Below are 14,707 nucleotides of genomic sequence, written 5' to 3'. Positions count from 1 at the left end.
ACACAGATTGAGGCAGGCCCTCAACCACCAGCTCACACGACGGTCTCCTTGAAATAACACTTGATGTCAAGGTGTCAAAGACACCACATAGCCCAAGTTGTCGGCCGTTTCAGGAAAAATAGCGATTGGATGAGATCCTGGAGACAAACAAGGCCCTAATGAGGCAGGGGTCTCCTCGCCGTTCACCGAGTGAGTCTAAGGGTGGCTTGTGGGGAGGTGCTCAAGGAGAGGGACCATCAGGCCACGTGTGTCCACATGGATGAGAACTGTATGCAGAGTAAGGGTTGCCCTCCACCCCCCTCTCCCTTAGGACAGCCCTGGAGAAGTCTTGCTGCCTTCCTCCAACACTGGCACCCATCAGAAGCCAAGAAAATAGCCAGGAAGGCAGGGCATGGTGGCGCACACCTTTAATCTCAGCACTCGGGAGGCAGAGGCAGGCAGATCTCAGTGAGTTCTAGGCCAGTCTGGTCTACAAAGCAAGTTCCAGGACATTCAGAGGTGCTACATAGAGAAACCCTATCTTGAAAAATAAAGCAAAAAAGAAAGAAAATAACCAGGAGAAGCCACCCCACTACCCTGGTCTCCTTCATATTTCCACAGGCTGGTTTTAGCTGTGGGCAGAAAGAGGGTCAGGAGCAGCCCATGTGTGCAAAATCTAAGCAGTCATTCACTGCACGGCCCCTAAAAAGCAGGGAAGTGTGAGACCAAGGTAAGAGAAGCTTCGTGGAGAAGCCAAGAATGTTTGTGATGTGGCCGTGGGTTGGCACAATCCTCTAGTCTCTGATTGACTGCTCCTCATCAAATTTTCAGGGGTTGGGGAGAATAGGGAGTACAAACTTCCCTTAGAGCAGTGCTTCTCAACCTTCCTAATGTTACAGCCTTTAATACAGTTCCTCACGCTGTGCTGACCCCCAACTATAAAGTTATTTTCACTGCTGCCTCATGACTGTAGTTTTCTACTGTTATGAATCATAATGTAAATATCTGTGCTTTCTGATGGTCTTAGGCAACCCCTCTGAAAGGGTTGTTTGACCCCCCCGAAGGTCAAGACCCACAGGTTGAGAATCACTGTGTTCTGAAATCCCTCACACAGCAGGACGCCTGGAGGGAATCACAGTGAATCTTGGATTTCGGAACTGCTAAGAGGAATGTGGAGATGGCCCAATGGGTAAAACATCTGCTGTGTGAGCAAAAAGCCCAGAGTTCGGATCTCCAGAACTCAAGTAAATGCCGGGTGAGCTGTGATTCTAGCTACAGGAGGCAGAGGGAAGGGATCCTCAGAGCAAGCCGGCTAACAAGATTAGCCATAGCCAAAAACCACTCATATGTGATCCACCATTTGGGTGCTGGGAATTGAACCTGGGTCCCCTGCAAGAGCAGCCAGTGCTCTTAACTGCTGAGCCATCTCTCCAGTCCTTATTGCTTATTGTGTTTGGAGAGAATGCAATTTATTAAATTAATAAAGCTCTGGACTTGCCTGAGAGGTCCTACCTCGTTGAATAAAGTGGAAGAACAATTGAGAATTATTCCTGATATCAACCACAGACCTCCTTACATTCACATACACATCACACCAATGCACGCAAAAAAGGAGGGGGGAACTGCCAAGAGTCTCCGGGGTGGTTCACTTGGTAATGTGCTGCTTTGTAGGCACAAGAAATCCTATTTAAAAGCTGGACTGTGGTGGTGAATGCTTGAAATTTCTTTCTTTTTTTTTTTTGAAAGAACATAGAAATTTCCTTTATTCCCCTAGATTATTTTATTTATTTATTTATTAAAGATTTCTGTCTCTTCCCCGCCACCTCCTCCCATTTCCCTCCCCCTTCCCCAATCAAGTCCCCCTCCCTCGTCAGCCCAAAGAGCAATCAGGGTTCCCTGCCCTGTGGGAAGTCCGAGGACCACCCACCTCCATCCAGGTCTAGTAAGGTGAGCATCCAAACTGCCTAGGCTCCCACAAAGCCAGTACGTGCAGTAGGATCAAAAACCCATTGCCATTGTTCTTGAGTTCTCAGTAGTCCTCATTGTCCGCTATGTTCAGCGAGTCCGGTTTTATCCCAGGCTTTTTCAGACCCAGGCCAGCTGGCCTTGGTGAGATCCCGATAGAACATCCCCATTGTCTCAGTGTGTGGGTGCACCCCTCGTGGTCCTGAGTTCCTTGCTCGTGCTCTCTCTCCTTCTGCTCCTGATTTGGACCTTGAGATTTCTGTCCGGTGCTCCAATGTGGGTCTCTGTCTTTGTCTCCTTTCATCGCCTGATGAAGGTTAATATTCAGGAGGATGCCTATAAAAGAGGAACATGGGATGTACTCACTCATATTTGGTTTCTAGCCATAAATAAAGGACATTGAGCCTATAATTAGTGATCCTAGAGAAGCTAAATAAGAAGGAGAACCCAAAGAAAAACATATAGGCATCCTCCTGCTTGAAATTTCAACATGGTTGCAGGCAGGGGAGCCACTAGGATCTCTGGGGCTCACTAGCAAGTCAGCCTAGGCTACCTAGAGAGATCCAGGCCAGCAAGAGACCCTGTCTCAAAAGAAAAACAAATGGTAAATAGCTCCTGAGAAACAGTGTGCAAGGCTGTCCTCTGGTACCCGTGCACACACACACACACACACATGCATTGGCACCTGTGCTCTCACATTCATGCACACGCACACACATGCATAGACTGGCACCCATGCACTACACACTCATGCACACACATGCATGCACTGGCACCCATGCAATCATACACACTCATGCACACACACACGTGCATGCACTGGCACCCATGCAATCATACACACTCATGCACACACACACACGTGCATGCACTGGCACCCATGCACTACACACTCATGCACACACACACATGCATGCACTGGCACCCATGCAATCATACACACTCATGCACACACTCACACATGCATGCACTGGCACCCATGCACTACACACTCATGCACACACACACACATGCGTGCACTGGCACCCATGCACTCACACACTCATGCACACACACACACACATGCATGCACTGGCACCCATGCAATCATACACACTCATGCACACACACACACACACACATGCATGCACTGGCACCCATGCACTCACACACTCATGCACACACACACGCATGCTGGCACCCATGCACTACACACTCATGCACACACACACACATGCATGCACTGGCACCCATGCAATCATACACACTCATGCACACACACACACATGCATGCACTGGCACCCATGCAATCATACACACTCATGCACACACACACACGTGCATGCACTGGCACCCATGCAATCATACACACTCATGCACACACACACACACACACACGCATGCATGCACTGGCACCCATGCAATCATACACACTCATGCACACACACACACACACGTGCATGCACTGGCACCCATGCAATCATACACACTCATGCACACACACACACACACATGCATGCACTGGCACCCATGCACTCACACACTTATACACACACACACACACACATGCATGCACTGGCACCCATGCACTCACACACTCATGCACACAAACATACATGCGTGCACACACATATTAGAAAATAAGTTTTAAGTGCTCTCACCAAACGCAATAAGTAATCAGCACTGGAGAGGTGGCTTAGCAGGTAAGCGCACTGGCTGCTCTTCCAGAGGACCCAGGTTCAATTCCCAGCACCTGTATGGTGGCTCACACTCATCTGTAATTCCAGTTCCAGGGGATCTGATGATGTCTTCCAACCTTCTCTGACACCAGGCACACACATGGTGGACAAGACATCCATACCACAAACTAAATAAATAAAATAAATTGTTTTTTTGTTTTGTTTTTTTTTTTTTTGAGACAGGGTTTCTCTGTAACTTTGGTTCCTGTCCTAGTACTAGCTCTTGTAGACCAGGCTAGCCTTGAACTCACAGAGATCCTCCTGCCTCTGCCTCCTGAGTGCTGGGATTAGAGGCGTGCGCCACCACCAGGCAATAAAATTAATTTTTAAATTTTAGAAAAGGAATAAGTAATTAAGGGAATTGATACACTAGTTAATTTAACTCAAATATTGCAAATTGTATACACATGTATCATAACATTATCCATACCATGTAAACATATACAATTATACTTTGTCTGTTTACAGTAACTAATTTGGACAATCAATGTCTCATGGTCAAGTGCCTATGAGTAGAGATGAATGCCACACTTCTTGGAGCCACAACTCCTGCAGGATCTCCTGTCTTGGGCAGGCACTGTAATAGGAAATGCCTCCTTCAGTTGAGGAAATGTCTTAACCAGTCAAGACCTCACCTTCAGAGGGCTCATCTCTCTCTTCTTCCACCTCTGAAGGTCTTGCCCTTCCTTTTTACTGGCCCAATAGCTCATCTTGATTGGACAAGTCTCCCCGGCAGGTGACAACCACACTGTCATCTGGTTCTTCCAGGCCACAGATTATCTGCGATTTGAGTCTTTCTTGACACATTCCTTTTACCCCACCCCTGCCCCGAGCCAGGCAGTGACTGGATATCTTCACGCTCAGCCTGCTCTCGACATGCAACCTCTTTGAGCGACCCCAGGGGTACACACAGAGAGACCATACACAGCAGCAAGGGTGGGGTTCTCATGAGATGAGGTCAAAACATTCTCTAGCCCCGGAGCTGGCTGTGCATGTAACCAGAGATGCCCTAGCCCATGATGTGAGTGAGCCTGGGCCAACTGGCTGCTGGGGAGATGCTGTATGCTCCCCAAGAGGGCTGGAAGCAGCAGGCAACACTATAGGGCCAGCACTTTCTCTGGTACCAAAAGACTGCTTCAGAAGGAAGAGTCTGTGGGGTAGATGGCATGGGAAGGAGGAAAGGACCACCGAGGAAGGACAAGGCAGTCTGTCCTGCTGCGCTTGATGTCCTAAGTCACATTCTATTTCTCATGGGGGAGGGGGCAGGGAGATTTGCATATTGCCCATGGGGTCAGCAAACACTAGCCTCTGTGACCCAGACGCCAATGCCTCCACAGCCCACTTCCCTTGGAGTCTCAGGAGCTTCATCAACACCACAGAACAGTCACCAAAGCCAGAGATGTTGGCAAGGATCAGCCTCCATTCCTGGAAGTGTCCAACATTGGAAGAGGCCTTGGCGCCCTAACCAGTGACTTGCATTGTGGTCTCTGCTGTGGGATGGCAGGATTCTGAGAATGAGTTAGAGAAGCCTACAGGAGGCAGGAGGTGTAGTTCATCTGTGGGGTGCTTGCCTGGCATACAGTTGCCCTGTATTGTAGGGTTCAATCCCTATAAACTGGAGGTACATACTTATAATCCCATCTCTCAGGAGGTGGATGCAAAAGGATCAGCCTGAGCTACACAGCAAGGTTCAGAGCAGCCTGGGCTACATGTGTCTCTAGAGAATTGGTCGGAAGAGTGAGGTCAGAGAGGCAGGGAGGCTCAGTCAGCTGTTAGGGCTAGGGTTAGGTCACACCCTGGCCCTCTTACTTCATTGGCATATTAGCCAAATGCCTTGTCCTTCTAACCAAATACCTGACAAGAAGCAACGGAAGGAGAGGGAATGACTTGAGATTGCCATTTTGGGGTCTAATCCCCCGTGATTATGGAAGAGGTTCCACAATGCCGAGGCAGGAACACGCGGCTGCTGGACATCACCTTGGTAAACCAGGAAGCAGAAGAGGTTCAGCGATGCGGAGGCAGGAGCATGAGGCCTCTGGACCTCATAGGCAGACCAGCAGAACTAGGCCATAACATCTAAAACCCATTGCCCTCCTGCTAGGCTCTGCCTCCTAAAGGCTCCACAGTCCCCCGAAAGGGTGCTCAGAGCTAAGGACCAAGTGGTCAAACACATGAGACTGTGGGTGACATCGCACGCGCGACGTAGTCTCCTTGTGCCTCTATTCCCTTGTCTGCACAGAGTCGTAACGCAGTACATGAGGTGACAAAGTGTTTGCCTTGTACCCATGAGGGTCTGAGTTTGACCACCAGAACCCATATTAAACAATAACAGCACCAGGGGCTGTGTGTGTGTGTGTATTGGGGCACATACACACATGAACACACACACATAAATAAATGCATATAATTGAAAGCCTCCCTTTTAAGTGTGAGCCTAAGCCTTTAATAGCGGAACCATTTCTCCATTCCCTCAAAACCTCGACGAAAAGTAAGTGATGGCTCCTGGAGAATAGCTCAGAGTTGTCGCCTGGACTTCACACACGCGTGTACAGGGTACACACACACCTACAAGGCACGTACCTTCTTCACGCTGTCATAAGTGGATGAATTTACATGTGGGAAACACAGGAGATGGAGACATCTAATAATGACCTTTATTCCAGATAATAATTGAGTTCCGGCTTCATCTCTTCTGTGTGTAGTACCTGGGACTCTGAGCCCAAGACTGCAGGCCACACGCAGAAAGACCTTTTAGAACACAGCTGTGTTTTCTCCCCTTGCTGTATGTCGTCTATGGCCAAATACACACAATATAAAAATGTACCATCTTGACCACTTTTAACTGGCCAGCTCAGCACTGCCCAGCCCCTATGCAGCCATCACCACAGCCCATCTCCAGAACATTCTTGATCTTGTAAACCTCTGCCATCATTAAAAGACTCCTGCCTGCCCCACAATCCCTGGTGTCCCTATTTTAGTCCTGTCTCTGTGGATTTGACTAATCTAGGTGCCTCCTGTCTACCATAGAAACAACACAGCCGTGTTTGCTGGGGCTGGCTTGCTTCATCTAGGATAGTGTCCTGAGGTCTGTATGTGGTTAACAGGCATCAGAATAGCCCCTAGGTTTGTTTCTTTAGTATAAGATCTTGCTGGAAGCAGCAAGAAGAGCTCATTGCCCATTTCATCTCCTAATGTTCCTGGGTGCATGGTAAACAGGAATCCAAGTGGCAAGCTCCTCAGCTCCTCCATTCCTCCATAGCACAAATCACGAGTTGCTGACCAAGAACAGAAAGACTTGCCTGCCCTGAGTCAAATTGGCCAGTTCTGTATTTTAGTCCCACTTGCCAACGCCACCCCACCAGTTAGTTCTATATGCTAGCTTCTGCTGTCAAGATACTTCCCGGGGTTAGCACTAGAAAGCCAAACGCATACCAGCTGGGGCAAAGGAGAAACACATCGGCTCTCACAATTGAGATAGGACAGCTTCAGGTAGACTTGCGCTCCGTTACTGCAATAAGCACCCTGCCTCTCCACAGTCTGTCTTCTCCATGCTGGATTCATCCGCAGACTCCACACAGTGGAAGGTGGCTGTCATCAGAACACCAAACTTTTGTCTTTCCGTGTGCAGAACCAGCAGAGAAGGCTCCCGTCTTAGTTATGTGCTTTCTATTGCTGGAAAAAATACCATGCCCAAAAGCAACATGGGGAGGGAAGGCTTTATTTCATTTTATACCCCTCAGCTCACACTCCATCACTGAGGGATGAAACTCAAGGCAGGAACCTGGAGGCAGGAACAGAAGCAGAGGCCATGGAGAAAGGCTGCTTACTGGCTTTTCCTCATAGATTACTCAGCCTGCTTTATTATAAACCCAGGACCAGCTGTGCAGGGATGGAGCCACCACAATGGGCTGGACCAGTCCACATCCACATCACTCACTAATCAAGAAAAAGCATCACAGACTGTTCACAGGCGAAGCTTATGGAGTCACTCTCTCAATTCAGAGCCCCTCTTCCCAGGGATTCTAGCTGCTGACAAGTTGACAGAAAACCCACATACCTTTCCTGAGCCCGTGGCTGCGGTCAGGTGTGGATCACACATCTAACCCGGGAGTGGGGATCAGGGCCATTGCCGCCAGGATTGTGGGATTGGAAGTGGAAGAAAAAGTCCCCAAAGCAAACCCAGGCTGCTGAACTAGGATATAGTTCAGTGGTAAAGGCCTTGCCTAGCATGTGTAAGGATCCCAGTTCAGCCCCCAGCACTGCAGAAAAAAGAAGGAATGAGTGGGGCAGGGAGGAGGAGAGGGGCAGAGGGAGGGAAGGGAGAGGAAGGGAGGGGAGGGAAGGAAGAAACCAGGTCTGCTGGGTTGCTCTCTAAGGGAAAGACCGCTGTCTACAGAAAGAACGGCTAGAGAGATGGCACAGTGGTTTAGAACCCTTGCTTGTTCAGAGGCTTGGTCCCCAGCACCCACATGATGGCTCGCGGATGTCTATAGCTCCAGTTCCAAGGGACCTGATGCCTTTTTTTAACCTTCACAAGCGTCAGACACGCACGCGATACAGACATACATGCAGGCAACACACCCACACACATAAAATAAATAATTAAAAATTATCAGTAAAATAAAAGGAAAGAAAGGGGGGGAGAAAGAAAGGGTGGCTGTCGCGGAGACCACTCTGCCGGGGAACTATGTTTAGCATTGCCTGGGGACAATCTGCAGTCCAGAAAAGCTGGTGCTTGCAGAGAGATTGACTTCTGGAAGAAAGCGATGCCCTCAGTAATAATCCTGCCAAAAACTGTTGCCTCGTGCATTAGGCTCTCCCAGAGGGTAACAGGAACCCGCAAGTGACAGGAAGCTCAGCTCGCAACGGCTGAGGGAAAAACCCAAATCTGATAGAGTAAGTATTTTTAACAACAGGCGTAAATAAAGATTTTCTTACTGCAAAACATACATAGATGGGCTGTTTTCGGTAAACAACACATATGTTATTTAAGTAAATTTTCTTTCATATTTAATACACTGCATATGTGCTTCTAAATACTTTACTATTTGGCCGGGCTGCGGGTGTAGATCTACAGACAGAATGGTTGCCGCAGATACACAAAGCCCTGGGTCTGACCCCCAGCACTTTAGAAACCAGGCATGCTGGAGGATGCAGGGCAGGAGTGTAAGTGTAAAGCCATCCCTGACAACAGCCTGCACTATATGAGACTTGTCATGTACACATACAAAAGAAATGGTTAGTTTTTTTGTCGAAAATAGGATTATTGGGGCTAGAGAGATAGCTCAGTGGTTAGGAGCACTGGCTACTCTTCCAGAGCATTAGGGTTCAATTCCCAGCACCCACATGGCAGCTCGTAACTGTCTGCTCCAGCAGATTCAATACTCTCATACATGCAGGCAAAACACCAATGCACATAAAATAAAAATAAGTAATAAATCACTTTATTAAAAGTAGGATTATTTAATACTTTCTGTAACCTGAATTCCCTATATAAAATGATCTGGAGTTTCTACAACTGTGATTACGTCATTCTTCTCCTGTTGACACATATAAATTTTCAAAAGAAAAAGTGAAAAAAATCAATTAAAAGAGAAAGAATTAGAGGCTGGAGAGATAGCTAAGTGGTTAAGAGCACTGACTACTCTTCCAGAAGACCCAGGTTCAATTCCCAGCACCCATTTAAGTGGTGTAAATCCAGTTTCAGGGTGATCTGACACATTCACACCATTGCACATAAAAAATAAAGTTAAATAAATCATTAAAAAAATTATTTGAGCTGGGCGGTGGTGGCACATGCCTTTAATCCCAGCACTCGGGAGGCAGAGGCAGGTGGATCTCTGTGAGTTCGAGGCCAGCCTGGTCTACAAGAGCTAGGAGAGAGAAAGAGAGAGAGAGAGAGAGAGAGAGAGAGAGAGAGAGAGAGAGAGAGAGAGAATATTAGACTCAGGAGAAGCTTCACAACCATCCCCTCCCAAAAGCCCATCGTTAAGATTAGAGTGCTGTGGATCCAGCCACTCCCAAAGCCCACCTCCAGACCTCCTCATCCAGGACCAAGTCTTCAGTTCCAAGATTTGATTGACATTTCACTTCCAAACCATGGGAGCTCACAACTGAAAGGCTTGGATCTTAGTGTAGGGTTCTATTGGGAGGTAGAGCCTAGGAGAAATAGGGTAGGTAGGCCATCAAGAGAAGGGGGAGGGGAGGTGCATGTGTATGTGTGTGCGCGTATGTGTATGCATGCGTATTCGTGCATGCGTGTGTGTGTGTGCGTATGTGTGTGTGTGTCGTGTGTGTGTGTGTATGCGCTCGCACACATGAAGCTTTCAAACATTCAGCGCTAGTCCCATTCTCGTTAATATTACAGTTACTACTACTATGACTATTAATATACCTAATATTAATTACTTCTTAATTATGCAAGCTATAATCCCACTGAGCCTGGTCATGTGAAGATACTAGCATAGCCTAACATTGCTTTCACCCTCTGGAGGATTCACCCATGTCCCCAGCCACCACAGGGCTGTCCCCAGACGCGCTGTTTTCCTTTTGCACACCGCCGCCCTCTAGTGGCAAAGGGAGTATTGCTCCGTAACGACGACATGGACCTTTATTTGGGTGGAACTTTCTGGTTTACGAAAACAGTTTGATGGTGGGGAATAAGCCTGCTGGCAGATCCTGCTAAGGGGCGTGATTGGTGGCCCTGCCCTCCTTAATCACACAAAGCCTGAAAAGATCGCAGCGAAGCCTCCTGGTGACTGCTCTATTGAGGATTGCCCAGAGGGCACACCTCCAGCATACTCTTCTGGAAGTAGCTTGACTGAGGACCACATTACCTGCTCCACGCTGCAGGCAACAGAGGGCTCCCAACCCCGACCCCCTACCCCGAGGCACCGCCTGTTACCGACTGAAGATTCCTGGTCCCTGCAACTACTTCCTCCAGTCACCTCGCCCCACCACTCCCTCTTGCCCTAATCACGCGTAGACTCAGACAGCAAGGGCTTTGGCACCCACCGCAAACCGCAAGATCAGAATCCAGACTCCTTAGGTACCCACCGAGATCGTTACCGGTCTTTTTTGCAGCTGCCTTTTTTTGGGCAATGGGATTTATCTCCCACCCACGCGGCAATAGAAACAGGTCAGATGCAAGCTGTGGGCGGCGCTTAACCAAAATTGCCTCTTGTGGCTGTGTAAGTTGCTGACTGCACAAGGCTCCTGGCCTGGGAGCCGTAGGGACCTGGAATTCAACCCTGATCTGAGAGCAAAGCTGGGTTTTCCGGTGAGGGGCTATGTGCTGAGAGAAAGGGGTGCAGTTTTCTAAAGAGTTTTTTGTAAGCAGGAAGGTACGCGACAGGGACTCTCTTTTTCTAGTTTGTGCAAAAGCACAGAGCGGCTGCTATGGTTTAAATGTGAAAAGTCCCCTACATCCCTACATGTACCTGTTTTGATGACCCTGGACCAGCTCAGTGCTGTTGTAGGAGGCTGTGGGATGTGGCCTCTAGACTGTGTGCTTCGGCCAGTAGGGGCCAACCTTTGGAGGTTCTTTTTTTTGGTTTTTCGAGACAGGGTTTCTCTGTGGTTTTGGAGCCTGTCCTGGAACTAGCTCTTGTAGACCAGGCTGGTCTCAAACTCACAGAGATCCGCCTGCCTCTGCCTCCTTCAGCAAATCCTACCGGCGTGCACCACCACTCAGTAGCGTTTCTGCCAGGCTCTCTGTTTCCTTATTCACCAAGACTAGAGGAGGCCTTGCCACTCCTCCCATCACCGAGGACTCCACCCTTCCTTCCTGGCCATCATGATTTGAAACTGAGTCAAAGCAAACCTCTCCACGTAATTTATTTCTGTCTGTTACTTTGCCACAGTGATGGGAGGCCATCTGCAGCCCTTGGGAACCAGAGAATGCTCCCCGGAGCAAGGGTCCTGGAGGAAGCTTCATCCAGGCTCCTTCCCTGTTCCCACATGGGGAAATTCCTCCAGAGTACCCAGGGCACTAGCCTGATAGGGCACTAGCTGGGGAGGGCGCCAGCCCGGGAGAACACTGGCCTGGGAGGGCGCCAGCCAGAGAGAACACTGGCCTGGGAGGGCGCCAGCCTGGGAGGACACTAGCCTGGGAGGCTAACTTTGTCCAGGTTCTTTGTTGCCCGCCAGGGAGACATTTCTGGTGACTGGAGTTAGCTCTTGTGTGGAAGGCTGGTATTGATGCCCATTTACCACTCTGTCTTGGTGCCGCAAGCCTATCTCTAACAGCCACGCTCATTTTTCTTGTTCCCAGAACACCTCCAGCCTGAGCAACCATTCCAGCCTCCTCATTCTCATGCTATTGGTGTAGGAGGTGTCCCTGGGAGATCACAGAGCTCACGTAAGACCCTCCTGTCTAAGGGGCTGGAGAGCCACCAGTTCAGTGATTAAGAGCACTTCCTGCTTTTCTGGAAGACCTGGGCACACCCACGCGGCAGCTCATTACTTTAACGCTTGCTCCGTGGTTCTCAACCTGTGGATCCTCAATCCCTCTGACAATCAGAAATAACCAGATATTTACATCATGATTCGTAATAGTAACAAAATTAGAGTTGTGTAGTAGCAGCAAAAAAATAATTTTTTTGTTTGGGGCTCACCACAACATGAGAAACAGTATTAAGGGTCTCAGCATTAGAAGGCTGAGAAGCACTGTTCTAGTTCCGAGGACCCAGTGCCCTCTTTTAGTCTCTGAGGACACTGCATGCACGTGTGTTGAGTAACAGTCTCCTCTGAGATGGAAGCATTCCTTCCTTCAGGGAAGCTCCCTCAACAGGAAGGTAAACACAACACACCTTCAGGAAGTCCCTAAAACTGACCAGATTCACCAGGTCCCTCTCTGTCAGAGTAAGCAATAAAACTGAGAGTCCCTCCGAGGAGTGGAGTTGAGCTGCAGGCCAAATTACAAAGAAAACTCTGAGGCCACCGGACCAGCTGCCTGGAAGTGGTTTAGCCCAGAGTCACCTGGAATGGACAGTCTCCAGTCTGTGCTGATGTGCAGTGTGTTTTGGGTTCCCAGCTTCGGTGAGCAGCCTGTAAGTAGCCGTTCACCCACACTCCTCCAAGTAAACCCAATAAAACTCATTGCTTTACCAAACTGGACTTGGGTGTTACCTAGTCTTTGGTCCACTGTGGGCTCCTGACCTGTTGGGAGCTATGAACCCCCCAGATCCTGAATTTCTGGTAAACAACTTGTAATGCTTGCAGCTGCTCTGAGCACGAGACCCTCAGGAGTTCCTGATGGCAGGGGAGTGGATTCTGGTGGATTTGGTTGGGGTGTGGCTACCAGCTAAGGATCTCTATATAAGTGACTCTGGTACACAATAAAGGGGCATTCTGGCATCAAGAATGACCCGTGTCTCTGAGTCTTTGTGTGTTTCAATCTCCAGCCCCTTGCCCGGTTCACGAACTGTTTGGTAGTGCACAGAGCACAGACGGGCGTGGTGCATTACACTGATCTAGGGTAAGATATTTCTTGCATCTCCTCGGGAAATGTTTTGTCATATAATAACATGGTGTACATACAAGCAATCAGGCAAAACCATGATATGTACAAAATAGAAATAAAGAAAAACTTTTAAGCTTGTTTTTAAAGAGACCCCACTGTCTGACACTTGGACAAGCTCTTCCCATCTCTGTACCCATAATAAAGCCAACCCACCGGTCCTAGGACGGCAGCAGAAGCTGGGAACAGGAACAGGCTGTCACAGGATTAACACGGGCTAGGACTTGGGTATGTAGGGTAACATGGGCCAGATCAGTTCAGTCTGAGACAGCCAAGTACAAAACCAGACAAAATCAGAATAGATGAGCCTCCCAGGTACCTACGGTGCCCCGGAGGCTTCTAGATTAGCCTTGTCTTGAACATCTCGGGGCTAGCCACTGTCTCCAGCCTGCCACCTAGTTCGGTGGCCACCCTCCCCAGAGCAGCCAACTTCTAGAAGCACCAGCCTTTTAGAGGCTAGTACAACCAGAGTCTGGTGGTTTTGCAATGAACTCGGTCTCATCCTCAAGTTCCACATAGCTGGGTCTAGAATGAAGCATGGGTTTTGCAGGGAGACCCAAATCTTTGTGCGGGCTAACCATTCACTGAGACATGTGCACACGATCTAGAAGAGGAACTATAAACTATTGGGCCCCTGAGGACCCAAGCCCACAGCCTGCTGGGGATGACCCCAGGCGCTGAGTATGAATAAGTATCCAGCTGTAAGCGGGAATAATAGCAGGGTTAGGATGAGCCCTCCACTTCCTACGTACATTAGCGGGGAGGGGCAGGTGGAAGGTTTTGTACCTTCCTCTTAAAAGCACTTTTTGTTCCAAAGATGAAAGTGTGCCTAGCTCCAGGAAAAAGTAGAGAATTTGCTTTTAAAAGCATTCGCTCATAAAATAATAATCTGGGAGGTTTGGGATAGAGGATGATCCAGGCACTGAGTCCCCAGAATAGCCCAAGGTGAAGAACACTCAGCTGGGTCAGATGTTCCAGAGATTGTGAGGAAGTATCAGGGCCCAGACTGCAGAGGGCATGAGTAGATTCCTAGAGCCTCTGAGGGGACTACTCTGCAGGGCCGGCAGAGGCGAGGACTGTCAGTGTCCACACGTGAAGGGGAGGGTGTTTGAGTCCGAAAGATGTACAGCCAAGGCCTGGGCTCTGCATATGCTTTGGGTGGAAGGATGAAAACGGGGCTTTCAGGACACATGTAAGTCCTGGGATCCTTGTCTAATTCCCCGAACAGGGCAGCCCTGAAAATGGACTCAGTACAGCTGGTACACACCCTCGTAAGAACTGAATGACCACGCTTTGAGGGAAAGGAGGCAGCATTTCTTATGCCTGAATCAGGTCCAAAATTGCACATTACTGCCCACTGCCTGGTCTACAGAGCCAGTTCCAGGACAGGCTCCAAAGCTACAGAGAAACCCTGTCTCGAAAACAAATAAATAAATAACAAAGCAAGGTGATAGAATTCAACTAGCAACGAGTTCATCTCCAAAGATACTCCCAAAGGTGAGGGCTTGCATTTAAACGTAAGCCA

The 14,707-nt window shown here is 48.9% G+C and overlaps 1 long non-coding RNA gene across 1 annotated transcript in view; it reads right to left on the bottom strand.

Annotated features, from left to right (window-relative positions):
- Positions 1 to 1,903: 1,903 nt before the first annotated feature.
- The window catches only part of LOC142838141 (uncharacterized), a 23,857-nt gene continuing 11,053 nt past the window's right edge, over positions 1,904 to 14,707 (bottom strand). Inside the window, exons 2-3 of the long non-coding RNA XR_012908515.1 lie at positions 3,585 to 3,790; positions 1,904 to 2,280 (exon numbers count right to left, since the gene is read on the bottom strand). This is a non-coding gene — a long non-coding RNA (uncharacterized LOC142838141). The remainder of the gene's footprint in view (positions 2,281 to 3,584; positions 3,791 to 14,707) is intronic.

The sequence above is a fragment of the Microtus pennsylvanicus genome, chromosome 19, assembly GCF_037038515.1.
Source record: "Microtus pennsylvanicus isolate mMicPen1 chromosome 19, mMicPen1.hap1, whole genome shotgun sequence".
In the NCBI taxonomy this organism is placed as follows: Eukaryota; Metazoa; Chordata; class Mammalia; order Rodentia; family Cricetidae; genus Microtus; species Microtus pennsylvanicus.
This window is presented reverse-complemented; position numbering and strand designations above follow the sequence as displayed.